The 27,696-nt window shown below is 47.8% G+C and overlaps 1 long non-coding RNA gene across 1 annotated transcript; it reads left to right on the forward strand.

Moving 5' to 3' along the window:
- Nucleotides 1-24,398: 24,398 nt before the first annotated feature.
- Nucleotides 24,399-25,543, forward strand: LOC311328990. The gene is made up of 3 exons (XR_014631259.1): nucleotides 24,399-24,461; nucleotides 24,804-24,958; nucleotides 25,139-25,543. It is a non-coding gene; the product is annotated as an uncharacterized lncRNA (long non-coding RNA).
- The last annotated feature ends 2,153 nt before the right edge of the window (nucleotides 25,544-27,696 follow it).

Below are 27,696 nucleotides of genomic sequence, written 5' to 3' on the forward strand. Positions count from 1 at the left end.
ACTTTCTCATTATGTGCCTTCTTTTCAAATTGTGGACACATATCTAAAGCATGTCCACCTCCACAGGATAAACATCTGGACACAGCAGGCAGACTCTCCTTTTCCTTAGTTCCTTTGTGCAGTTTCTTCTCAGTGACTGTCACAGTGGTGGCAAAGGCACTTCCTTTCTTTGGTTGAGGTTGAGACTTCAATCTCCTTGCATCTCTACTCTCTGCTGGAGTGTCTTTAATATCCCCAAAGACTGGGTCTGTTGCAATCCTCACTTGCCTTTCCAGAAAATCCACCAGGTTCTTAAATTTAGCTCTATTGTTGTATCTCTCTTGGAAATCACAAGCCACAGTTCTCCATTTATCCCTCAATCGATATGGCAACTTCTTTATGATGACCATCAGGTTAGCAGTCATGTTGAGCTCCTGCAAATAACTGACGTCATCCATTGTGTTCCAACAACCACGTAAAAACAAGGTGTATGCTTGCAGAGCCTTTGTGTCATCAGATTTTATTGATGTCCAGGAAAGAACCTTGTCCATGTAAGCTGCAGCAATTTTATGCTCGTTACCAAAATTCTTCTCCAACAAAGATTTGGCCTTCAAGAATCCAGAGTCTGAGGCCATATATAGGCAACTCCTTACAAGTTCTCTTGGATGTCCTCTTGTATATTGCTCCAAATAGTAGAGACAATCTTTGGGATGCGTATTCCTGCTTTCAATATTATGCTCAAAAGATTTAATGAATGTTTGGTACTTGAGGGGATCACCGTCAAAAACGTCAATCTCTTTCTTAGGCATGGTTGAAAGACACTGTTGCTGAAGTAATAGTGCAGTGATTTCATTTTGTTTTTCCATCAGTCTATAAATATTACTCTGCTCGCTGTTGCTTAAAACAGGCAGTGTAGCTGTAGATGTCACAGTCCTTCCTTGATTTCCATCTTCATTTCCACTACGTGAATGATGTGTTAAAGGAGCAGCAGCCACAACTTGGCTGCCAGTTACAGCACCGTCCAAGGTAGGTGACATTTGTTGTGATAACCTCACGCTGTGCTCTGGGAGAGCCCGTCCATCTGTAGGCTCGCTGGGAGCTGCAGCCACAGCTTGGCTGCTAGTTACAGCCCCCCCTGAAGGCCTGGCTTGGTTCTGTGCCGGGTTTTCAATTTGTTGTCTCTCAAAATATGAATTCATACCATCACTTCCTCTTGATGCTCTCCATTTGCTGCGAACACTTGATCCTTTTAATGAGCTTAGAACTTTCACTTTGGCCAAAGTAGCAGCAATGGTTGCTTCCAGCTCCATCTGCTCCCTTTTCTTTCTTAACTGCTCCTCCTGCTCTTCCAAGGCATGTTTACCCTTTAGCAGTTGTTGTTTCACTTTAAGAGCAGCTACTTCAGCTTCAGCTATGATTCGTGCAGCCGTAGTGCTTGAAACTCTGGAGCCTGAGTTATGAATTCCAATATTTGTGGCTCTGGTCTGTAGTTGTCCAGTGGTAAGGGTGGTGGAGGGGGGGCATCTGGATGGCAGGTGAAGTGGCTGCTTGTTGGCAAAGGCATCTGGTATGACAGAGGGCTTCCTACTGGGACCATTCCAAAAGCAGAAGCCACCAATGGAACCTCACGGCTCAGGTCCATGGTGATCAATGGTGCTAGGTCTATGGCAAAGTCCTTGTAGACCTCTGCCAGTTGAAGCGCTATAGGGTCAGGCAACTCTCCTTGGGGCCCTCTGTAGAGGGTGCTCCTTACACATTCAGCCATGGTCCTCTGTTTGGGTTTGTCCATCACAGTCACCATTTCCACAGGGGCTGGCTCCAGAGTCTCAGGATTTACTGCAGAGGGCTCATTTGATGGTCCTGGTCCTGTGTATCTCTTTCCATCAGGTTCAGTTTTAATTGGTTCATGAGTTGTCCTAAGCTCCTCCTGTTCCACTTTAACTGAGGGCTCTGGGTCCGGCTCCATCTTCATAACTGGTGGAGACTCTGGGTCGTCCTGCTCAGCCGGGTCGTGACAAAAGTGGGGGCTCGTCCGGCCGTTTTTTTTTGCTGTTGCGTTGCATAGGCCGACTGGTTTTGTGAATGGGCTCGTTGGGTGCCTGTATGCCGGCGGCGGTGCAGCGTTGATTGGTGGCTCGTGGACCTTGATTGTGGTGCGGGTTGCAGGTTGTTCATTGGAGTCGCGCGGTTGTTTTGCGGTAAGCATTTTTTTCTTGTTAATTGGCCGGATTTTTGATGTTGCTGTGGGTGCGCGAATCTGTGTCAGGTGGCGCTTATTTGGTCTGATTGCACACTCCCCTGAGTAGGTACAGCGGCGCTTCCTCTTTAGGGGGCGTCGGTTTGTTTTTTTCTGCTAGTGCTGTGGTAAGCATGGTTAGAGCTTTGCTCGGGAGCACGGCTAGGGCTTCAGGGGGGTTGCCATTTCTTGGTCGCTTTTCCGGGCCGCTGGTATTTAGTGCATAAGTACCCGCCATTGTACCCACATGAAGACTAGGGTTGAGCTGGTTGGCAGTTTAGTCTGGTCTAGTGAGGCAGTTTAGATAGAGGGGTGTGTGTGGTCTTGTTCGGGTTTGTTTGACCCTGTTTGCGCCTCCTGGCACGTGAGTTCGTGTGTTCATATTTGGCCCGTGCGCGCGACGGTCTGTTTGGGTGCCGTTGGTTGGTTGATGGTCGGGTCGTCTCTCCTCTTGTGGTCGTTTTTCGTTGGGGGGAGGGATGGCAGACATAGCTGCCTTTATTACGCATCCCTCTGAGGAGGGGTTGGACGGTTTAACTAAGGGGCAATTGTTACAGTTAGCTGGGCACTATAATGTGACAATTGCGGATACAGATGTGCGTCTCAAGGAGACTGTTAAAAGCGCGTTGAAAGCCGGATTGGTGGCGAGCGGCGTTTTGACCGTGGCCGTTAGTGAGCCGGGTGATGTGTTTACGGGTATACCTACGGTAGGATTTACTTTTGGGCAGCATAAGGAGTTGCTATTATTGAAGCTCGGATATGAGGAGCGAAAGCAGGCTGCGGAGATTGACGAGCGGCTTAAAAGAGAGGAGATGCGCGTTCGCGTTGAGCGCGAGAAGTTGGAGCTTGAGAGGCGCAGGCTTGATTTGATGGCTGAGGGGACGCTGTCAGCTGATGCGTCAATGGCCCGTAGTAGCTCATCTGGTGGTGTGGCACCAGGGGAGCGATTTGATATATGGCGCAACTTGCGGCTGTTGCCTAAGTTTAGCGAACGGGATCCGGAGACGTTTTTTTCTCTTTTTGAGCGGGTCGCTGACTTGCGAGATTGGCCGGACACAGAGCGCACGCTCATGCTCCAGTGCGTGTTAACGGGGAAAGCCCAAGAGGCTTACGCCCAGGCCACACCAACTGCGTGACTGCGTTGAACGTATCGCAACCGCCCTCTCTACTTGAACGCAGCATACGTCACTATTTGAATGCAGCTGTGCGCGCAGGACGAGACAGCGCCGCCGGTAAACCCCATAAAGAAGAAGAAGAAGAAGGACGAGACAGCAATGCCCAATATTGAGGAGAGCTTGATTATTGCGGTCTCTGGGCATCGCTGTATTTATGACAGCAGCTGTGATGCCTATCGCAATTTAAACATGAAAAATGCGGCGTGGAGGCAAGTGGCCACAACTGTAGGTCTTCCAGGTAAGCTAGCTTCAGTTTTCGTGAATCTATTCTGGCTAGCTAACGTAGCTAGCTATTTCATCCATTGCTAGTGTTGAAAAAAGTCAGCGGTCACGTTTTTAGCGCCCAAATTGTTACTGAATAGGCTTCCAAATCTGGCATTTATCTAGCTACCGGTACATACATAAGTAAAGGCTAGTTTATGTATAAGACAAGCTGGCTCAGAGACAAACATAAAATAACAGTATAAATGTATACCATGTTGTGTGTAACGTTATATGAGCCATAGCTTGTCTTATACATCATAAATTAGGCTTAATGTAACAATTTTTAGTCTGTCTGTTTGTTAGTATTTGTTTTGGACAAGTTCTAAATGGCCATGTTGGCATTCAAGTCAGCTAACTATGTGTGTGTGTGTGTGTGTGTGTGTGTGTGTGTGTGTGTGTGTGTGTGTGTGTGTGTGTGTGTGTGTGTGTGTGTGTGTGTGTAGAAGACGACTGTAGGAAGAAGTGGCGTGGGCTGAGGGATCGCTACCAAAAGGAAAAGAGAGAGGAAAAGGAGAAGAAGAGATCAGGAGCAGCAGCTACAACCCAACAGCCCTGGAGGTTCCTTCAAATCCTATGCTTCCTAGATCCATTCATAAAGCCAAGGGCCACCAGCAGCAACCTACTAGCAGCCAGCCTCTCACCCATGTCCACCGCCAACTTACCAGCTACTGACCCCATCTCTGTGTCCACTGCCAACTTACCATAAATCAAATGTAACCTTTCCTCCTTAAGACATGCAATTGCCCTGCAATTTGACCTTAGCTTTGAATGTTTCTTCTCATGATTTGAATTCTAATTTTTTCCAGGACGATATGATCTCACTCTGCCAGATGTCAGTTGCAGCACCTGTTCTGCGCACTGGTGTCCTGGATTGGCAGACATCCAGCTGAGTGGATACTGGCCCGCCACAGCCAGTATGGCCACTGGCACCATCTTTGATGCCGAGGTGTTCCAGGCCTTTCAGGACCTGAAGAATGCTGCACCAGGCAGCTCTAGATTGGCATTTTGTCGGCTCCTGGACCAGAAAACCTTACGCCATGGCAGGGTGAGAGTTGAATTTTTTAATTTGAAGTTGTGAGGGAATCTAGTCGTGAGTGTTACCCATTTTTTGTTTTGTATGACATAGTCTAAAGATTTTTTTTTTTAAAATTTCGATTTAGGCAAATGTTTTGTGGGGGCGCTACCCACAAGTTTATCTGTGCTGCTCAATCCACCAATGCACAATCCTTACAAGTTGTACCTTGTTATAAAGGTGATTAATCAAGCTTTTATGTTAACTATATCTGAATTTATCCAAATGTTGACTTGATGCAGAATGGCAAAATCTGCAGTGATGCTCTCCAGAAGAGTTTCATGGAATGGGCTATTTGCAGCTATGAGATCCAGAAACTGAGTAAGGAGCAGCCATTCTCGTGTCCTGCTTGCACCCCGGATATGCTGGCTGTGGCAGTGGATGGCAACAGGAAACTATCGTTTCAGCAAGTGTGGGAGGTATAACATACACTCATGTATTTATTTCCTTGATTCACTGTTTTAAAAAGTTATTCAGATTGAACCATGTTCTGAACTTCTGGTAATTGAATGCACTACAATGCTTTCTATGTGTAGCTCGAGTGAGCCTGGCTACTTCGATGGTGTTTTCATCCAAAATGACACAAAGGTGGCATCTTCGGTGGAAAACATCCACACAAAAACCAAGCATGTAAGTGTCTGTGTATTTGTTAATATTAAGAGTCATTTATTCATGACCACTCACGTCAAATACCTTTAACCATTCATTGCATAAATGGGCAGACATTTTACTTTGGCGTTTGAGGTACAGTATCTGATGTTCTGCTCCCTGCTAGTTCATCACCCACCGACCACCCTGCTTCGCAGGCCACCCGCTGAGTGACCGCAGGAAACACTATACAGAAAACCCCCCAGGGGGTACAGAGCAAGCAACATGACAATACATACAGAAACACAATCAGCAGCAGAGAAACAGAACAAGCAAAACAACCAGGGTGGAGGCCGGGGAGGCGGAGGCGAGCGCAGTCGAGATAACAGCAACTAAGCGACCTAGACTGAGCTATAAAAAGCCTTCACCGCATGGGAATGTGAGCAAGGGAGGGCTGTGATTGGCTAGACTAATTAGTAAACAATTGAAGTCAACCGGGTAGCTGGTTGCAGCCACGCACTTGACCCCGTGACATGAATGAACCTACGCAGGCTTCATCTAATAGTCAACAAAGACACTAAGTCTCAATCCATGTACTATCCATGTACTGTATAGGTGGCAGGAAAAGACCATTGCGGTAAGGCTGAGCTGGTGGCAGCAAAGGAGGCTTCAAGGAAAAGCAGCAGCCTTGATGAAGAAGGCCTTGAGGTTGCTGTCTGCCGGCATGGCATACTCCTGAGGTACAAAATGACTTATTTGTACATGACTGATACTACTTTAGAATGGCAATGCATATACTTCTTGATAGGATCTTTCTACTTCCCACAGGTCTCTCAATCACTTCAGAGGGGAGATATATGCCTACCCATTGCTCCTCATGCATGAGGTAGCATCTAGGCACCATGTCACTTTTTTCTGCATGGATGTCACATGCAAGTTTGTGCCATACTTGCAAAAAGTGACCTCTGCATGCCCAGAATATGTGCACCTCATGGACCTGAAGCCCTTCCTGTCCATAATGCATGCCAAAGCACATGATGTCAAATGTGAGGTACATCTTTCAGTTTTTGTTTATCTGTGACCAGGTTTATCATAATTCAGTCATGTTGTGCTTGAATGTCATGTTGATTCACATTAATTATATACATTGTGCTGTCAGATCAAGTGGGGAGGTGGGAACCAGGTTGGTGCAGGCTCCACCTTGGGTGAAGAGGTGGAACAAGTGAACAGCTTCTTGTCTCGGCTTGCCATCACTACCAAATTCATGTCCAAATCAGGTTAATGAGCTATTTACCTTGACATTGATATCTGTATTTGTGATTGCCTTTCTTTGTTACTCCAACTTTCACCATTGTGTGTGTGTAATAAACTTGGTACATGTTGCTAAAGCAAAATTTTATAGTAATAACAGAGTGACAATGGGTGTAAATTGTTTTGTGTATTGTTCAATGAAAGGATGTAACTTCTTCCGTCATCTCCTAGCACGCACAGACTTGCTTACATTACAATGTATGGCATGGAACAAAGGTAAAGCAGACAACCTGTGCAGCATGCTCAGCAAAAGATTCCAGAAGGTAAAGTATGTCTCTGCGCGTATGCATACACTATGGCAAAATATTACAATATTGGTTATAGTAATGCATGATTTCCACATGTTCAGACCCGTGCAAATCTGGCAAAGGGGATGGAGAGCCTTAAAGCCAGTCAGTCAGAGCTGTCACTGGATGAGACTGAGACAAACCAGTGGGTTCATGATGTCCAGGATTGGGCTCAGAGTGGTATGTCAGTGTTGAATGTGCTTACCTAAACAAACCATGCACAGTCTACATTTTATTTCTTCAAGGATCAAAGGGTACAGGCTCCCTGCTAGCTTTGCAGATGAAGATCGAGCACCTTCATGTGTCTGTCAAGCAGCAAACCCAACGCCTTTACAAGAAAACAGGTAATAAGATTCTGAGTATTCTTATAATGCATTACAAACGTGGGCTTCATAGAAAGTGTTACCATTTTTTATTGTTGGGGTCTTCCTGCTTTTTATTGTTCTTTTTCTCTTTCTCTCTGTGCCTGGGTGGGGGGATGCATATTTTTCCCCAAGACACCTGCAAACGGCGAAAGACAGTTCGGCGACGAATTAGAGAGGCTAAAATGAAACTGTCTACATTGCTGACGGAACATGATGCCATGGTGGAAGCAGCAGACAGAGTTGGACCAGTGGATGTCTTCAAAGACAATTATGTTTTCCCCTGGCAGCTACCTGGTGATGGTATGTTGTTCATTTGCTTATATTTGAGCTTTCTCTTCCGTTTTTTAGTGTGCTGCCAGCTAAGGTCATATAATAAAATGCAATATGTGACCTGTGTTTATTTGATATCAGGCACAGTTGGCATCCTCACCAAAAAGGGCATCTTTGACAAGGTGATGGCTGTAAGAAGGCTTGAGGAAGAGGAAGTGATTCTCCTGAAAGAGATGAGGCAGCACTGGAAGTCCCTCAGGCAAACGGAGTTGACTCTGCAGAGTGCCATTGTGGAAGAAGGTAGGAACAGTAGAGAGGTTACTTCAACTCATTCTTGCTTTATTTCTGGAATTGCTTTATTTTGGCCATATTCTATTGAATAATTTAAAAACAACAACAAAATACTATCAATACTTTAAAATCAATCACGTGACTGAGCCAGTGTAAGGACTTAAGAACGCTGTTGATGTGTTTTCCTTGGGTTCTTTGGTGGCTGCAGTTTGAATCAGTTGTATAAAGGCATGTCAGACAGCTATGACAGTACTCAAGCCTTGCGGATACAAAATAATTAGTTCTTTTAAATCCTCCTTATGCATAAAGCCTCTAAGTTTGGCTATGTTATGGAGGTGATTTCACTTAAACTGTCATGTGAAAAGCATGGAGAAATGCATGACTGACCCTGTGTTGTGTGTGTCCTAAAGGCTACGACTCAGGTCTGCACTGTGTACTGAGTCGGAAGCTTAACACACTGCAGATGCAGTTAAAGGGTGTCAGAGAGGCATACCTCCACATCTTCCAGACTCCTAGGGCGCATGCAGAACCACCGATGGAGCTTGATGATGATGATGATGGAGGGGTGTATGAGAGTAGTTCAGAGAGCAGTTCCGATGATGAGAATGTGTAACTGCATGACAATGGAAAAGGTATGGTCATATTTTTTTAAAGGAGATATCTAACTACTTAATTCATCCCATACTTCATCTTTAATTACATTTTTTTATTTTTTTTTCTGTCAACAAAACTAGGGGCCACTTGGATGCAGTCCATCAGCTTACTTTTTTATTTTTTTTATTTTATATTAAGTCCGGGGAGATACCCCCACCTGAGTACCTGAAAGCCGTGGACATACTCACATTGCTGCCAGCGTCCCGAGGCAACTGTCACTTCTGAGTCACTCCTCTCAGGAACATGTGGGACTCTTCCCTGATGGGCCCCATCCCCCTCATTGCCCCACGCTTTGACCCTAGGCTACCAAAAACCCCTGCAGTGAGGATCCCCTGAGAGAGCCTCCAGCTGCTGGCCAGTCAGATGGACGCGGTGGACCTGGGACAGCTGGATGAGACGGCTATTCAGAGCGTCCGTCTACTGCAGAACCGTCTCACCTCCCTGTGTGGACCCTCTGTGTGACCCCCCCCCCCCTCCCACTCCACTGCCTGACCAACCTCCAGATTTTGAAACTTTATTTTTCAAACACTCACCCTAATAACCCGGCCAATCAACAAGCACCACACCTGGGAGGGAGGGTCCAACCGCTCACCTCCCTGGAATACAAAAAGGACCATTCATCCCAGTGTTTGGTATCCCTCTGATGAAGCAGAAGCCCTGCGAAACGTCAGGGATAGCCTTTTTACTTTTTGGAACATTTTATACTGTGATCTTAATCTTAGCCATTTGGCTATTTTATCAGTTTTAATATTAAAGTTTAGTTTTTAATTGGAGAAGCTCTGCCGGTTTTAACTGTTTTACTGCTGTGGAAAGCTCTCAGGCCATTGGGCCCGGGGTCCTGGAACTGTCTTTTTAAACCCTGGCTGGATCCCCTACACCTACAACTGTACACAAGTTTGTAATCCGTCAGGAACAACTTCACCACCGGATCCAGACCAGTGGGGGACAGTCCAGAGCCTGCGCGCAGAGGGACCACGGGAGCACTGCAGACTACAGCACGGCGGTAAGAGCGTGTTTGGACAGCAAGCCAACACTACATCTTGACTTGCTGTCCAGACTCTCCAATTCATTGTTATTATATTTATTGTATTATGTTTCGCAGTGGGAATGTTACAAATGTAAGGGCACCAAACACTGGGCCCATCTCACACACACACACATACAGACACACACGCCCACTCCTACCCACACCAAACACACCCCAGCGATGGAGTCCATATCTCTCCCCACCAGCCATGGAGAGAGACCAGCTCACAGGCCTGGCTGCAAGGCCACTAGTACAACAGTGATCAGGAACTCTTGAGTGGCTTGCCTTGTTGCACTCTGTTGCTCTGTCTCCTCCGGTCTGATGTTCCATTCAGTTCATTCCTAAGAATGTCCATCTTTTTTTTGTATGTGTAGAGGACTGGAAATATGTTGTCCTGACTTTCTCAATAATGGGTCCTGATTAACTGGGAAGTTGGGTTGACTGTCATTGTGATATTTATTTATGAGCCTCGATAATGAATTGTGTGTAATGTAATTAAAAAATAATAATAAATCAACATTGGTGTTTGTATACAATTGGGATTATTATTATTATTATTATTAGTGTAATTATTGATCATATTATTAATATTTAAGTAGTTTGTACAAGGAACGGTTCCAAGCGAAAGTAGAAGGATAGGACGCAGCACACTAGCATTGGTAAACATCCCACTGAAGTGCCACAAACTGGTATTACTCACTGCAGCAAATACAGGTCAGAGAGAAAGGACTTTGGGGAAAATGGGGACTCATTGGGGACACAACAGGACTAAAGACCGTCCTGGGGTGTTGTATTGGTGGACAGGGCAGGAGATGCCTTGGAGAACGGGAGGTACGAGTCGGTTAGGATAAGTATGACACCGGACGATGTAGGAGCCAACTAAATCCACAAGGTGGCGGTAATGCAACTACAAGGATGCAAACTGCCGTAAAGAAAACGCCATAGAAGAAGAAGACCAACTCAAACCGGCGGAAGTGACGTTATTTTTCGCGCTGTGTTCATGATGTGTGTTTCGCTTTTTTAGAGCCCAATCATTTTTCATACCAATTTTCTTTAACCACCAAACTTAAAGTGGTTTAGAAATATGACACATAGAAATATGTTCTAGTATTTTAGGTAGTTTGTGTGTCTTGTTGTTTTGCCAGAATGTTCGTGAGGCTGGTGATTATCCCCCGCTAGCTCCAGATAGTTAGTTAGCCAGCTAGCTGTGATAGCCTGCTAGATAAACAGGTTTAATAACTTATCTTGTGTAAAGTGTCTTTGTGTAACAGAATAACAAATTATCTAAGCACTTATTATGGGCTGCAATCAGTGGTTCTCAGGGGTAGATATGGGCTAACCTGTTAGCTCGTCTAGCTAGCGTGTCCATATTACCAACCAGAACAGTGAGTAGGGTTGTGGTATCTTTAGTTCTTCACTTTTGGGCAAAAAAGAAAGTACTTCAGGAGAAAAATGCGGTCAAATCAACAATTTATTGAGCATGCCTCACAGGTCAAATCAACAATTTATTGAGCATGCCTCACAGGTCAAATCTTCGGCAATACTAAAGTCAAAGTACTAAAGTAAAGAGCTTCAGGCCAAGTATCACATGACAAACAAATTTGCATACAAGGGATGTTCATTAACACAGATCTGGTCAACTAGTCTTGTAATTGGTCAACAGGTCACTGAGCTCTGCCCCCCTCCGGACATGGGGGCAATAAAGGGTTCTTCCTGTCCTGCTAAGATCACGTTTCAACTGTAGACTCCCGAGGTGTTATCTTTATTGACCCAGAGGACAAAGGAATGTTGACTCAGGACAGGACATATGTTGTCATCTAGATGTTAAACTACTTAAGTTAACAAAGTTCTACCTAAAGTGAAGTTTATTCATTATTCTTAGTAAATTGATTACTACATGAGAGTAATACAAATGTATTGATGTAATACAGTATAATACAGTATAAAAATGTACTACAGTGTCTCACTCTCTCCACTTGTGTTTAGGGTTGGAGGAGACGGGAGTACAGACTTCCAGACCATGGATAGCACACTGGAGATCTCTGAGCCCGACAGCAGCCCCGGGTGGGACACGGAGGAGCCCGACACCCCGGGATCCCTAAACCGAGCCTATCTTCTGGGTGAGGGAGATTTGCTGTTCGGTCACACCGTCAGCCATGGTGGAAACCCCGGCATGCCTTCAGTCATCGTCCCAGAGACACCCAGGTACCGGAACTACCCCACTGAGCAAAGACACATCTAAAAGACGTCTTTTAGACGTCTTTTTTGTCTTTTTCGGACGTCCAAAGACATCCAATTAGGAGCCAGAATGAATGTTTTTTTTTACGTTCAGATATTGAACCTGTTTTGCACGTCCACAGACGTCTTAGAGGGGTCCAAGCCAGACGTGTGAATATTGAGGTCCAGCAGACGTACAAACGGAGTTCTGGACCGACGGACGTTATTAAGACATGATCTGAACGTCTCCCTGACGTTGCGTGTTTGCTGGGACAGCTCGGCGTATTTTTTTCAGCAGATCATATCTTAGTTACAAGATCGAGCTAGCTAAGGCAGTTTTGTGTTCATATGTGTGGTATTTATTCAGTCTGGGTAATCTAAACTCACATCCTCGTGACCATTGTAGTCTAGTTTCAGTAATGGTTAGCATATCTCAACATCGATTTCAGAACTAACTAAAGGGCCTCAAAATTCACAAAACCCCTAACTTTCATAACAAAACGTATTCCAGTCTGGGCGTCTCTGTAAAACACATACTTTATTTTCGTCAATTTTCACGAATCCCATTTATTTTTCCCATATGGACTAGAATTCTGGACCAAACAGCGTTTGGTCAGCCTACAAAATGATGACATCACCTGACCACTCTATTGTAGCCTGTCTGCTGTAATCTTTATCCTCAAGTATTGTTCTGTTTTCGTGTGCAGCCCTCAGTGCCTACGAAGGAGACTGTGTTACAATGCATCAGAAAACGTTGGAACAGTAAGTACCACAAATCCTGTCAAAAAACAAACAGTTCTTATATAGCTAGCGACACGTTTCTATACCTAATCATAACAATAGAAGCATTGATCTGTATGTCAGATAGCAAGGAATGTGGACATAGACCTCGGGTGAATTTTGACATGCTTAACGGACATGGTTGACCCTCTCTGACCACCTGCCAGTCGGCTCTCTTGAGCCCCTCCACCCCTCCCGCGACCCACCGGTGCAAACGCAGGAGGCTCGGTGCGCCCGCCACCGCCACCGCCGCCACGAGAGGCCAAACCAGCCCTGGCGCTTCCTGGAGGACCAGCGAGTTTGTACCCGCTTCGTCTCTCATGGGCGTCTGGCTGGAGCCTCCTCTCCCACCTCCCTCCTCCTCAGCCTCCTCCTCCCTCGGCGCGCCCCCGGCCTCACAGGCAGCGACGGCGGGGGAAGGATTATATCGCGACACGCAGAGTCTGGCGCCTGTGGCGGGCTCCACGGTGGACCCCGGGCCTCCTGGCCTCAGTAGAGGCAGGAAACGGGCCTCGAAGACGGCTGGCTCGGCCAAGTCCAGCTCCAGAGCCTCTGCTCACCTCACACAGAAGAAGAGAGAGCGCCCCCTGCCCACAGGTAGGCGCCTGACGGGGTCTGTGGGGACAGCTCCTCGGGGGCTTGATCATTGGTTTAACATGTGAAGCGGTTTTTAGCTGGGTACGTTTAAGAAAAGAAAATTTAAGAATAAATAAATAAATATATATATATATATATATATATATACAGTATATATATTTTTTTCTTTTATTTCATTTATATATATATATATATATATATATTTGTATTATTTATTTTATTTATATATATATATATATATATATATATATTTATACACACACACTTTTTGTGTGGATTTTATCATGCAATTTGGTAGCCAACTGACCCTACTACTAAGTGTTGAGGGTTCGTCACGCTGCAGAGGAGGGAAAGAGGGACTCTCTCTCTCTCTCTCTCTCTCTCTCTCTCAGCTCTCTCTCTCTCTCTCTCTCAGTAATTGTAGAGTGATTAAACTGACCCAGTATGCCGCGCCCTCGGGTGTCTGGCCGTACGAGGTGGGCAGCTGCACCAAAAACAGTGACTCATTAGACCGCTACACCACCACGGACCCCCAGCTGTTCACAGCTGATGACTCATTAGACCGCTACACCACCACGGACCCCCAGCTGTTCACATTAGACCGCTACACCACCACGGACCCCCAGCTGTTCTCAGCTGATGACAGGACTCGTAAAACTGTCACTGGCACAGTGATCTCATCCAGCATGTGTCCCTCTAGGGATGTAACGGTGTGAAAATTTCATATCACGATTACAGTGACCAAAATGATCACGGTTATCAGTATTATCGCGGTATTGTAAAATGTGCAGAAAATGTTCTAAAACTACCGATACACACACTGTAATATTACTGCAAGTTTTTATACTGAAAACCACACAAAATTAGCAGCACTATGCACTTTTTTTGCATTAACATTAAAATAATGCGTCTTTGAGACTGTTGCTAGCTTCGGTTGATGCTGGACAGTATTTACAGTGAGTTTTTCAAAAGCGGGGCAATCAAGCACGGTTTTAATGATAAAATTATCACGATAAATGTAATCAAAACTTAATCACGGTTTATCGTTATAGCGGTTATGGTTACATCCCTGTGTCTCTGCGTCTTCCGGCTGTGTTTGTGCCAGCTGAGCAGAGGCAGGAGGAACAGCTGCCCAAGTTCGAGGAGATCGTCATCAGCGACGAAGACGACGACGACGTCATCGTCCACGCCATGGTCCGCTCGGTGCAGATGGAGGAAGATGAGGCGTTCGCCCGCAGCCTCCAGGTAAGGACACGCCTCCTCGGCCGCGGGGATTGCCGCTGTCATATCTGACGGCCTGTTGACTTGGTACAGAAGCTGCTCTGGACTCGAGGCCAAAGCAAAGAGCAGTTTGAGATCTGGGCACGCTAACGCGCAACACAGGAGTGTCTCTCCTTAAAACCCCCTCTTCGGGAAATCTAGGCGTCTTAAAATCTCGTGTTTCGTTAACCCCCAGAGTTGGTTCGTCCTCTCTCCTCAGGAGCAGTTCGACAGAGAGGAGCAGCAGCAGCAGAGGAGACAGGAGGCCATGCCCCCCCCCTACAGACCCCCCCACCACCACCACAACCACCCGGTGAGTCTGAGAGCCCCCCCGCGGTGCTGGAGCCTCAGCTCAGTCTCTGCTCAGTACTGCACCACCACGGCCATACTACCTACACCATAGCACCAGAGTAGCTCTTCATTATCTTTCATTATGCTTCTATTGTTCTATTGTGTTGTCTACTGTGTTTTTTTGTATTGACTGAAATGGAAAGCCCTTTGGTCAACTCTTGTTGTTTTAAATGTGCTCTATAAATAAAGTTGGATTGGATGATGAACGGTTACAGCTGTACCAGGGGTGGGGAGGGGGGTGACGCAGGAATAGGGGCTGCTAGATGTTGTTTTGGGACTCTAACGTGGATATTGAGTGACTGTGTGGTCAGGTACAGGGGTGGACGGTGTGTGAGTGATGCTGTAGTCCGGTTCCCAAACTCCTGCTCTCTTCCCCCCCCTCAGTATGACGCTCACCCTGGGCTGGACTGGATGCTTCCCTGGCCCTCCGCCATCAGCCTGGCCGCCTTCTCCTCCCTGGCGGGGGGAATCACCGCGGGGCAAGAGGACGGTGTGTGTGTGTGTGTGTGTGTGTGTGTGTGTGTGTGTGTGTGTGTGCGTGTGCGTGTGCGTGTGCGTGTGCGTGTGCGTGTGCGTGTGCGTGCTACCGTATACACACACGACTGGCTCATACACCCGTTTCCAATTGGCAGTGTTTGTTTATGGGATAATGTTGGAAGAAGAATGCATGCTGTAACTGTGTGTGTGTGTGTGTGTGTGTAAAGATGGCGTGGCTCGGCGCAGAGGAAGAGGACGCTCTCGTAGTTCGCTTCACAGAAACCCTCCGGCCGTGCCTGACTGGGGGACTATGGACTCTATAGCAGGAGATCACTATGAGGTACGCTGATGAGAGACCTGCAAAGCACTGGCAAGGGCTGCACTGCCTTGGGTCTTCATTTACCGTGTGTGCGCGTGTGTGTGTGTCTTACACAAACTCCTGGCGTTTGAGGAGCAGCAAGGCGCAGTGGCCAAGACCACCCTGAGTGAGAGAGAGCTGGAGAGTCTCCCCACCAAGACCTACGACCCGGCACACAGCGCAGGAAAGACCCGGTAGGTCCCGCTTCAGTTACCACTAGAGATACCACTAGAGATATCAGTCTTCTACACACTACTAGAGATACCAGTCCTGTATCAGTTACCTTCTACACACTACGAGATATGAGTTACCTTCTACACACTACTAGAGATATCAGTTACCTTCTACACACTACTAGAGATACCAGCTACCTTCTACACACTACTAGAGATACCAGTTACCTTCTACACACTACTAGAGATATCAGTTACCTTCTACACACTACTAGAGATATGAGTTACCTTCTACACACTACTAGAGATATGAGTTACCTTCTACACACTACTAGAGATATCAGTTACCTTCTACACACTACTAGAGATATCAGTTACTTTCTACACACTACTAGAGATATCAGTTACCTTCTACACACTACTAGAGATATCAGTTACCTTCTACACACTACTAGAGAGATCAGTTACCTTCTACACACTACTAGAGAGATCAGTTACCTTCTACACACTACTAGAGATATCAGTTACCTTCTACACACTACTAGAGATATCAGTTACCTTCTACACACTACTAGAGATACCAGTTACCTTCTACACGCTACTAGAGATATCAGTTACCTTCTACACACTACTAGAGATCAGTTACCTTCTACACACTACTAGAGATCAGTTACCTTCTACACACTACTAGAGAGATCAGTTACCTTCTACACACTACAAGAGATATCAGTTACCTTCTACACACTACTAGAGATATCAGTTACCTTCTACACACTACTAGAGATATGAGTTACCTTCTACACACTACTAGAGATATCAGTTACCTTCTACACACTACTAGAGATATCAGTTACCTTCTACACACTACTAGAGATATGAGTTACCTTCTACACACTACTAGAGATATCAGTTACCTTCTACACACTACTAGAGAGATCAGTTACCTTCTACACACTACTAGAGATATCAGTTACCTTCTACACACTACTAGAGATATCAGTTACCTTCTACACACTACTAGAGAGATCAGTTACCTTCTACACACTACTAGAAATATCAGTTACCGTCTACACACTACTAGAGAGATCAGTTACCTTCTACACACTACTAGAGATCAGTTACCTTCTACACGCTGCTAGAGATATCAGTTACCTTCTACACGCTACTAGAGATATCAGTTACCTTCTACACACTACTAGAGATATGAGTCCTGTATGTTACCTTCTACACACTACTAGAGAGATCAGTTACCTTCTACACGCTACTTGAGATATCAGTTACCTTCTACACACTACTAGAGATATCAGTTACCTTCTACACACTACTAGAGATATGAGTTACCTTCTACACACTACTAGAGATATCAGTTACCTTCTACACACTACTAGAGATATCAGTTACCTTCTACACGCTACTAGAGATATCAGTTACCTTCTACACACTACTAGAGATATCAGTTACCTTCTACACACTACTAGAGATATCAGTTACCTTCTACACACTACTAGAGAGATCAGCTACCTTCTACACACTACTAGAGATATCAGTTACCTTCTACACACTACTAGAGATATGAGTTACCTTCCACACACTACTAGAGATATCAGTTACCTTCTACACACTACTAGAGATATCAGCTACCTTCCACACACTACTAGAGATATCAGTTACCTTCTACACACTACTAGAGATATGAGTTACCTTCCACACACTACTAGAGATATCAGTTACCTTCTACACGCTACTAGAGATATCAGTTACCTTCTACACACTACTAGAGATATGAGTTACCTTCTACACACTACTAGAGATATCAGCTACCTTCTACACACTACTAGAGATATGAGTTACCTTCTACACACTACTAGAGATATGAGTTACCTTCTACACACTACTAGAGATATGAGTTACCTTCTACACACTACTAGAGATATCAGTTACCTTCTACACACTACTAGAGATATCAGTCCTGATCAGTTCCCATGCTTGTCCCTGTTGCAGGTGTCAGATCTGTTTCTCAGACTACAGAGAGGGGGAACAGCTGAGGATGCTGCCTTGTCTCCATGACTACCACGTCCAGTGCATCGACCGCTGGTTAAAGGTAATCCTGCCTCAATGTTCCCCCCAGAGGTGGAATAGAGATGGTTAAAGGTAATCCTGCCTCAATGTTCCCCCAGAGGTGGAATAGAGATGGTTAAAGGTAATCCTGCCTCAATGTTCCCCCCAGAGGTGGGATAGAGATGGTTAAAGGTAATCCTGCCTCAATGTTCCCCCAGAGGTGGGATAGAGATGGTTAAAGGTAATCCTGCCTCAATGTTCCCCCCAGAGGTAGAATAGAGATGGTTAAAGGTAATCCTGCCTCAATGTTCCCCCCAGAGGTGGAATAGAGATGGTTAAAGGTAATCCTGCCTCCTCACTACCCAACACATCTGACCCCTACACTTCCCTCCTCCTCACTGCCCAACACATCTGACCCCTACACTTCCCTCCTCCTCACTGCCCAACACATCTGACCCCTACACTTCCCTCCTCCTCACTGCCCAACACATCTGACCCCTACACTTCCCTCCTCCTCACTACCCAACACATCTGACCCCTACACTTCCCTCCTCCTCACTACCCAACACATCTGACCCCTACACTTCCCTCCTCCTCACTGCCCAACACATCTGACCCCTACACTTCCCTCCTCCTCACTACCCAACACATCTGACCCCTACACTTCCCTCCTCCTCACTACCCAACACATCTGACCCCTACACTTCCCTCCTCCTCACTGCCCAACACATCTGACCCCTACACTTCCCTCCTCCTCACTGCCCAACACATCTGACCCCTACACTTCCCTCCTCCTCACTGCCCCCCACATCTGACCCCTACACTTCCCTCCTCCTCACTGCCCAACACATCTGACCCCTACACTTCCCTCCTCCTCACTACCCAACACATCTGACCCCTACACTTCCCTCCTCCTCACTACCCAACACATCTGACCCCTACACTTCCCTCCTCCTCACTACCCAACACATCTGACCCCTACACTTCCCTCCTCCTCACTGCCCAACACATCTGACCCCTACACTTCCCTCCTCCTCACTACCCAACACATCTGACCCCTACACTTCCCTCCTCCTCACTGCCCAACACATCTGACCCCTACACTTCCCTCCTCCTCACTACCCAGCACATCTGACCCCTACACTTCCCTCCTCCTCACTACCCAACACATCTGACCCCTACACTTCCCTCCTCCTCACTACCCAACACATCTGACCCCTACACTTCCCTCCTCCTCACTACCCAACACATCTGACCCCTACACTTCCCTCCTCCTCACTGCCCAACACATCTGACCCCTACACTTCCCTCCTCCTCACTACCCAACACATCTGACCCCTACACTTCCCTCCTCCTCACTACCCAACACATCTGACCCCTACACTTCCCTCCTCCTCACTACCCAACACATCTGACCCCTACTCTTCCCTCCTCCTCACTGCCCAACACATCTGACCCCTACACTTCCCTCCTCCTCACTACCCAACACATCTGACCCCTACACTTCCCTCCTCCTCACTACCCCCCACATCTGACCCCTACACTTCCCTCCTCCTCACTACCCAACACATCTGACCCCTACACTTCCCTCCTCCTCACTACCCAACACATCTGACCCCTACTCTTCCCTCCTCCTCACTGCCCAACACATCTGACCCCTACACTTCCCTCCTCCTCACTGCCCCCCACATCTGACCCCTACACTTCCCTCCTCACTACCCAACACATCTGACCCCTACACTTCCCTCCTCCTCACTACCCAACACATCTGACCCCTACACTTCCCTCCTCCTCACTACCCAACACATCTGACCCCTACACTTCCCTCCTCCTCACTACCCAACACATCTGACCCCTACACTTCCCTCCTCCTCACTGCCCCCCACATCTGACCCCTACACTTCCCTCCTCCTCACTACCCAACACATCTGACCCCTACACTTCCCTCCTCCTCACTACCCAACACATCTGACCCCTACACTTCCCTCCTCCTCACTACCCAGCACATCTGACCCCTACACTTCCCTCCTCCTCACTGCCCAGCACATCTGACCCCTACACTTCCCTCCTCCTCACTACCCAACACATCTGACCCCTACACTTCCCTCCTCCTCACTGCCCAACACATCTGACCCCTACACTTCCCTCCTCCTCACTACCCAACACATCTGACCCCTACACTTCCCTCCTCCTCACTGCCCCCCACATCTGACCCCTACACTTCCCTCCTCCTCACTGCCCCCCACATCTGACCCCTACACTTCCCTCCTCCTCACTGCCCAGCACATCTGACCCCTACACTTCCCTCCTCCTCACTACCCAACACATCTGACCCCTACACTTCCCTCCTCCTCACTGCCCCCCACATCTGACCCCTACACTTCCCTCCTCCTCACTGCCCAGCACATCTGACCCCTACACTTCCCTCCTCCTCACTACCCAACACATCTGACCCCTACACTTCCCTCCTCCTCACTGCCCAACACATCTGACCCCTACACTTCCCTCCTCACTACCCAACACATCTGACCCCTACACTTCCCTCCTCCTCACTACCCAACACATCTGACCCCTACACTTCCCTCCTCCTCACTGCCCAACACATCTGACCCCTACACTTCCCTCCTCACTACCCAACACATCTGACCCCTACACTTCCCTCCTCCTCACTGCCCCCCACATCTGACCCCTACACTTCCCTCCTCCTCACTACCCAACACATCTGACCCCTACACTTCCCTCCTCCTCACTGCCCAACACATCTGACCCCTACACTTCCCTCCTCCTCACTGCCCAGCACATCTGACCCCTACACTTCCCTCCTCCTCACTGCCCCCCACATCTGACCCCTACACTTCCCTCCTCCTCACTACCCAACACATCTGACCCCTACACTTCCCTCCTCCTCACTACCCAACACATCTGACCCCTACTCTTCCCTCCTCCTCACTGCCCAACACATCTGACCCCTACACTTCCCTCCTCCTCACTGCCCCCCACATCTGACCCCTACACTTCCCTCCTCACTACCCAACACATCTGACCCCTACACTTCCCTCCTCCTCACTACCCAACACATCTGACCCCTACACTTCCCTCCTCCTCACTACCCAACACATCTGACCCCTACACTTCCCTCCTCCTCACTACCCAACACATCTGACCCCTACACTTCCCTCCTCCTCACTGCCCCCCACATCTGACCCCTACACTTCCCTCCTCACTACCCAACACATCTGACCCCTACACTTCCCTCCTCCTCACTGCCCCCCACATCTGACCCCTACACTTCCCTCCTCCTCACTACCCAACACATCTGACCCCTACACTTCCCTCCTCCTCACTACCCCCCACATCTGACCCCTACACTTCCCTCCTCCTCACTGCCCAACACATCTGACCCCTACACTTCCCTCCTCCTCACTACCCAACACATCTGACCCCTACACTTCCCTCCTCCTCACTACCCAACACATCTGACCCCTACACTTCCCTCCTCCTCACTGCCCAACACATCTGACCCCTACACTTCCCTCCTCCTCACTGCCCCCCACATCTGACCCCTACACTTCCCTCCTCCTCACTGCCCCCCACATCTGACCCCTACACTTCCCTCCTCCTCACTGTCTTCACTGTCCCTCTCCTCCTGTCTTCACTGGCCCTCTCACCCTGTCTTCACTGTCCCTCTGTCCTCACTGTCCCTCTCCCCTGTCTTCACTGTCCCTCTCCCCCCGTCTTCACTGTCCCTCTCACCCTGTCTTCACTGTCCCTCTCCCCCCGTCTTCACTGTCCCTCTCCCCCTGTCTTCACTGTCCCTCTCCTCCTGTCTTCACTGTCCCTCTCACCCTGTCTTCACTGTCCTCCTGTCTTCACTGGCCCTCTCCTCCTGTCTTCACTGTCCCTCTCCCCCTGTCTTCACTGTCCCTCTCACCCTGTCTTCACTGTCCCCCTGTCTTCACTGTCCCCCTGTCTTCACTGTCCCTCTCCCCCTGTCCTCACTCTCCCTCTCCCCCTGTCTTCACTGTCCCTCTCACCCTGTCTTCACTGTCCCCCTGTCTTCACTGTCCCTCTCCCCCTGTCTTCACTGTCCCTCTCCCCCTGTCTTCACTGTGCCTCTCACCCTGTCTTCACTGTCCCTCTCACCCTGTCTTCACTGTCCCCCTGTCTTCACTGTCCCTCTCACCCTGTCTTCACTGTCCCCCTGTCTTCACTGTCCCTCTCCCCCTGTCTTCACTGTCCCTCTCCCCCTGTCTTCACTGTCCCTCTCACCCTGTCTTCACTGTCCCTCTCCCCCCGTCTTCACTGTCCCTCTCACCCTGTCTTCACTGTCCCTCTCACCCTGTCTTCACTGTCCCTCTCCCCCCGTCTTCACTGTCCCTCTCACCCTGTCTTCACTGTCCCTCTCCCCCCGTCTTCACTGTCCCTCTCACCCTGTCTTCACTGTCCCTCTCACCCTGTCTTCACTGTCCCTCTCCCCCCGTCTTCACTGTCCCTCTCACCCTGTCTTCACTGTCCCTCTCACCCTGTCTTCACTGTCCCTCTCACCCTGTCTTCACTGTCCCTCTCCCCCCGTCTTCACTGTCCCTCTCACCCTGTCTTCACTGTCCCTCTCACCCTGTCTTCACTGTCCCTCTCCCCCCGTCTTCACTGTCCCTCTCCCCCTGTCTTCACTGTGCCTCTCCCCCTGTCTTCACTGTCCCTCTCCCCCTGTCTTCACTGTGCCTCTCACCCTGTCTTCACTGTCCCCCTGTCTTCACTGTCCCTCTCCCCCTGTCTTCACTGTCCCTCTCCCCCTGTCTTCACTGTGCCTCTCACCCTGTCTTCACTGTCCCCCTGTCTTCACTGTCCCTCTGTCCTCACTGTCCCTCTCCCCCCGTCTTCACTGTCCCTCTCACCCTGTCTTCACTCTCACCCTGTCTTCACTCTCACCCTGTCTTCACTCTCCCTCTCACCCTGTCTTCACTCTCACCCTGTCTTCACTCTCCCTCTCACCCTGTCTTCACTCTCACCCTGTCTTCACTCTCACCCTGTCTTCACTCTCCCTCTCACCCTGTCTTCACTCTCACCCTGTCTTCACTCTCACCCTGTCTTCACTCTCACCCTGTCTTCACTCTCCCTCTCACCCTGTCTTCACTCTCACCCTGTCTTCACTCTCACCCTGTCTTCACTCTCCCTCTCACCCTGTCTTCACTCTCCCTCTCACCCTGTCTTCACTCTCACCCTGTCTTCACTCTCACCCTGTCTTCACTCTCACCCTGTCTTCACTCTCACCCTGTCTTCACTCTCACCCTGTCTTCACTCTCCCTCTCACCCTGTCTTCACTCTCACCCTGTCTTCACTCTCACCCGGTCTTCACTCTCCCTCTCACCCTGTCTTCACTCTCACCCTGTCTTCACTCTCACCCTGTCTTCACTCTCACCCTGTCTTCACTCTCACCCTGTCTTCACTCTCACCCTGTCTTCACTCTCCCTCTCACCCTGTCTTCACTCTCACCCTGTCTTCACTCTCACCCTGTCTTCACTCTCCCTCTCACCCTGTCTTCACTCTCACCCTGTCTTCACTCTCACCCTGTCTTCACTCTCACCCTGTCTTCACTCTCCCTCTCACCCTGTCTTCACTCTCACCCTGTCTTCACTCTCACCCTGTCTTCACTCTCCCTCTCACCCTGTCTTCACTCTCACCCTGTCTTCACTCTCCCTCTCACCCTGTCTTCACTCTCACCCTGTCTTCACTCTCACCCTGTCTTCACTCTCCCTCTCACCCTGTCTTCACTCTCACCCTGTCTTCACTCTCACCCTGTCTTCACTCTCACCCTGTCTTCACTCTCACCCTGTCTTCACTCTCCCTCTCACCCTGTCTTCACTCTCACCATGTCTTCACTCTCCCTCTCACCCTGTCTTCACTCTCACCCTGTCTTCACTCTCACCCTGTCTTCACTCTCACCCTGTCTTCACTCTCACCCTGTCTTCACTCTCCCTCTCACCCTGTCTTCACTCTCACCCTGTCTTCACTCTCACCCTGTCTTCACTCTCCCTCTCACCCTGTCTTCACTCTCACCCTGTCTTCACTCTCCCTCTCACCCTGTCTTCACTCTCACCCTGTCTTCACTCTCACCCTGTCTTCACTCTCCCTCTCACCCTGTCTTCACTCTCACCCTGTCTTCACTCTCACCCTGTCTTCACTCTCACCCTGTCTTCACTCTCCCTCTCACCCTGTCTTCACTCTCACCCTGTCTTCACTCTCCCTCTCACCCTGTCTTCACTCTCCCTCTCACCCTGTCTTCACTCTCACCCTGTCTTCACTCTCCCTCTCACCCTGGCCGTGTCCGAATTGCATACTACCTGCTACATGCTATATAGTAGGCACTATATAGTATGCATACTGCATACTATATAGTACCTACTGTTCCACAAAACGCGTGTAGTATGCGAGAAAATACAGCATGCTACTCGAGTCATCCAGCGGAAGTGACGGGATACGATACTGTTTACTCCCGCGAAGCTGTGGTACAATTATCCGGTGTTTTCTGTGATCATTTTGTGTATTATCCACAAAAATGTAGCCTTTTCCTGTCATGGGATGTGCGGCGGCTGCTGCCGCCAGGAGAAGTCGTGTTAACGCTGCAAGGAGAAGAGCCGTCATGAGATCTTCTCGACATGCTTGTAGTTGAGGTAAATATTGAACGTTAGCTTGCTAGCTACGCTAGTTAGCTAGGTTAGTTGATAGCCCCGCATGTGCTGGCTTGGGGCTAGCTATACTGTTACATTTGTACCAGGGATGTTATATTAAATAGATTCTGAGAGGCAGGTAAGCAAAACAATAAAACTCAACTCATTTTAAAGAGGTGGGTAAACTGAGTTTACCTGGGTTTACTCATCACTACACGCCTGCTTTGTAATGTTACATTTTAGCTCTACAGATAATGACATCTATCTATTATCACATTGTAAAGACAAGTATATGCCATACGCACAAATGAGTTAAAGTTTGCCCTAATAATATTCCCCCTGTAGGCTCACATGGAAGACAGAGGTCCTCACCAAGTCAACCTCCACGTCCCTGCTGAGGACCTATTTTGACGGCTGGACACAAGGAGGGACTTCAGATTGTCAAAATCGACACAGAGGAACCTTGGTGATGGTCAGGAGGATGGGGCAAGACCATGGAGGTGCTAATAATAGCAATAACAATAATAATAATTCATTGCATTTAGAGCTTTTCTCAGTACTCACCCTTTACAATGGTCTTGTCATCTTGCCAGCATTACCTTAGTCATTTATTTAGCAGACACTTTTGTGTGTCTGCTAAGCGACTTACAGTAGGCCTAATTGCATTTAACCATTTAAAGGTTGAAGACCTTGATGGGGGCCATGGTCCTGCTGCTGCAGATCATCCCAACCCTGGAGATGGCCTCAGAAAGTGTCTCGCAGCGGCAGCATCAGCACCAGCACAAGCTGCCTGGATCCCAGCTCTTGGTGAGCACGACTACCCACATCCTGCCATAAGTAGTCAGTCTATCAGTTCATGAGTGTGCTTTACCTTGTTCCTTATAGACAGCCTTGAGGCTTTAAACACTGATCAGTTGGTTATAGGCAGCCTTGAGGCATTTGTTTAAATGTATGTGTAACACTGTACATAGTAATCAGTTTAAGTATTTTGGGGGGAGACAACAGATCAGCGTTCTCCTGTCAGTACCTTTTGCAAGGAAAGCTAATGATCTGACCAAATATAAACAAGTCAAAAGTATATTTGAAGACCATTGTGTAATAAAAATATCCAAGAAATGTTTATGGTTGTGTTTCTTCCATTATACATGTAAAGGTTACTTCTTGATGTATTAACATTTCAACAAAGTGTAATATCTACACATCAGACACATTGTCTTGATATGTCTACAGGTCATGTACAGTAACTTGGAAGGTCTTACAACACGCAGAGCGCTTTGGACATGTAACTCCCTTATCAAGTAGTCGTTAGTCAGACACATTAAACTGAAGCTTTCATAACCGTCTCTGAATAATTCCAATGAAGCATTGTGAACCAACATGTGTGTTCCGTCTTTTATGCCTAATTGCAAACTACAATGTCCATTAGGAATGTTCTTTTACTCTAATGACTGGTTTTAGGTATAGTGACATTTGTTCTTTGACTGGGAAGACATTACAAGGAATGACACACAAACACCAATTTAATTCAAGAAAATACATTTAATAAAAAATAACAAAAACAATAATGGAACAAGATAACAGTTTTTTTTGACTGAGGCTTCTAGAAGCAACATCAGCCGGTCCTCCCTCTCCTTAAACAACCCCCTTTCCTCCCTCCACTCAGCCTTCATCTCTGCCTTCTCTCTCCCCCATTCAACATCAGCCGGTCATCCCTCTGGAGGACGGCCAACTCTTCCCTGTTTACGGGGAAGAGAAACCACGCTGAAAGGCTTGGAGTAAGTTAACTAACGTATGCATTGTTGTTCAGAAGCAATCCAGCGGTCTGTTTACTTTGGATATTGATTTATGTAGGACCTACATCTTAGAAGCTGGGCTGCAGGGGACGACGGAGACAGCCTGGATAAAGCACGCAGAGAACCTTGTAGCCATGTACAAGGTGATTTTGATCTACAGGCTACATGATAGCAAAGATATTGATAGGGACTCACAGTTTGTATGACACTAGAAAACTTATCTAACCTCATAGGACCTAAAGAGCCCCAGAACTGGGGTCAGCACAGAGGGAGGGGAGGCCACAGCCGCTTCGTGGAAGTGGTACGGGGTCTTGGGAGAGGCGATGGGGGCCACCCATGCAGCCGTCCTCCAGAGGATCATCGTCCCTGGTGTGGTCGTTGGTCCCTGTAATACATCCAGAAGTATTATGGGACAATGAATATTAATATATGATATATGAACAGTTGAACTCGTTTAAATCATGGAATGAACAGACAATTGTTTAAACAACTTCAAGTAACGTTAGGCTCGGTGGCTTAGGTTAGCCATTTAACAACTCATCACAATTTCGACATTTCTTGCACATTTCTTAAGCGATCATGGTCATATTACATGGAAATGTTAGTCTGTTTCTCTCGATTCTAGCTATAGAAACATCTAAGATTTGACATGAATACGTTTTGAGCAAGAGCCGTCTGAACACCTGTAACGTTAGCAGCCTATTAACATTAACTGGGCTAGCTAGCTAACGTAACGTCCACCACAGAGATCAATGCAAGCAGCTAGCTATCATGACGTTCTTTTTCGAAATGTCATTTCTACCCCACCTTTATACACAAAACTGCATTTGTAGCTCTGTGTCGTTATAACTAAGATATCTGTCCGGAAAAATAATTTTTCCATCGACAAATTAAGTCAATACTTACATTTGAAAACTCCCGCTGCGGTCCCGGAGATCTCTTCGTTCGCCATCTTTTTTTATTTTTCTCACAGCCCAGTGACGTTTCACCTCTTGACTTCCGGAACAGTATGCTCTGGACTATGCTACATTTACGCCCATTTTTTCGCCGATTTCGCCTACTATATAGTACCTACTATATAGTAGGCGAAATACAGTATGCACAGTTTTGATGCAGCATGCTGCATCTCGCCTACTATATAGCAAGTAGTATGCAATTCGGACACGGCCCCTGTCTTCACTCTCCCTCTCACCCTGTCTTCACTCTCACCCTGTCTTCACTCTCACCCTGTCTTCACTCTCACCCTGTCTTCACTCTCACCCTGTCTTCACTCTCCCTCTCACCCTGTCTTCACTCTCACCCTGTCTTCACTCTCACCCTGTCTTCACTCTCACCCTGTCTTCACTCTCACCCTGTCTTCACTCTCCCTCTCACCCTGTCTTCACTCTCCCTCTCACCCTGTCTTCACTCTCACCCTGTCTTCACTCTCACCCTGTCTTCACTCT

This window comes from Borostomias antarcticus, assembly GCF_949987555.1.
Source record: "Borostomias antarcticus genome assembly, contig: scaffold_126, whole genome shotgun sequence".
NCBI classification, from domain to species: domain Eukaryota; kingdom Metazoa; phylum Chordata; class Actinopteri; order Stomiiformes; family Stomiidae; genus Borostomias; species Borostomias antarcticus.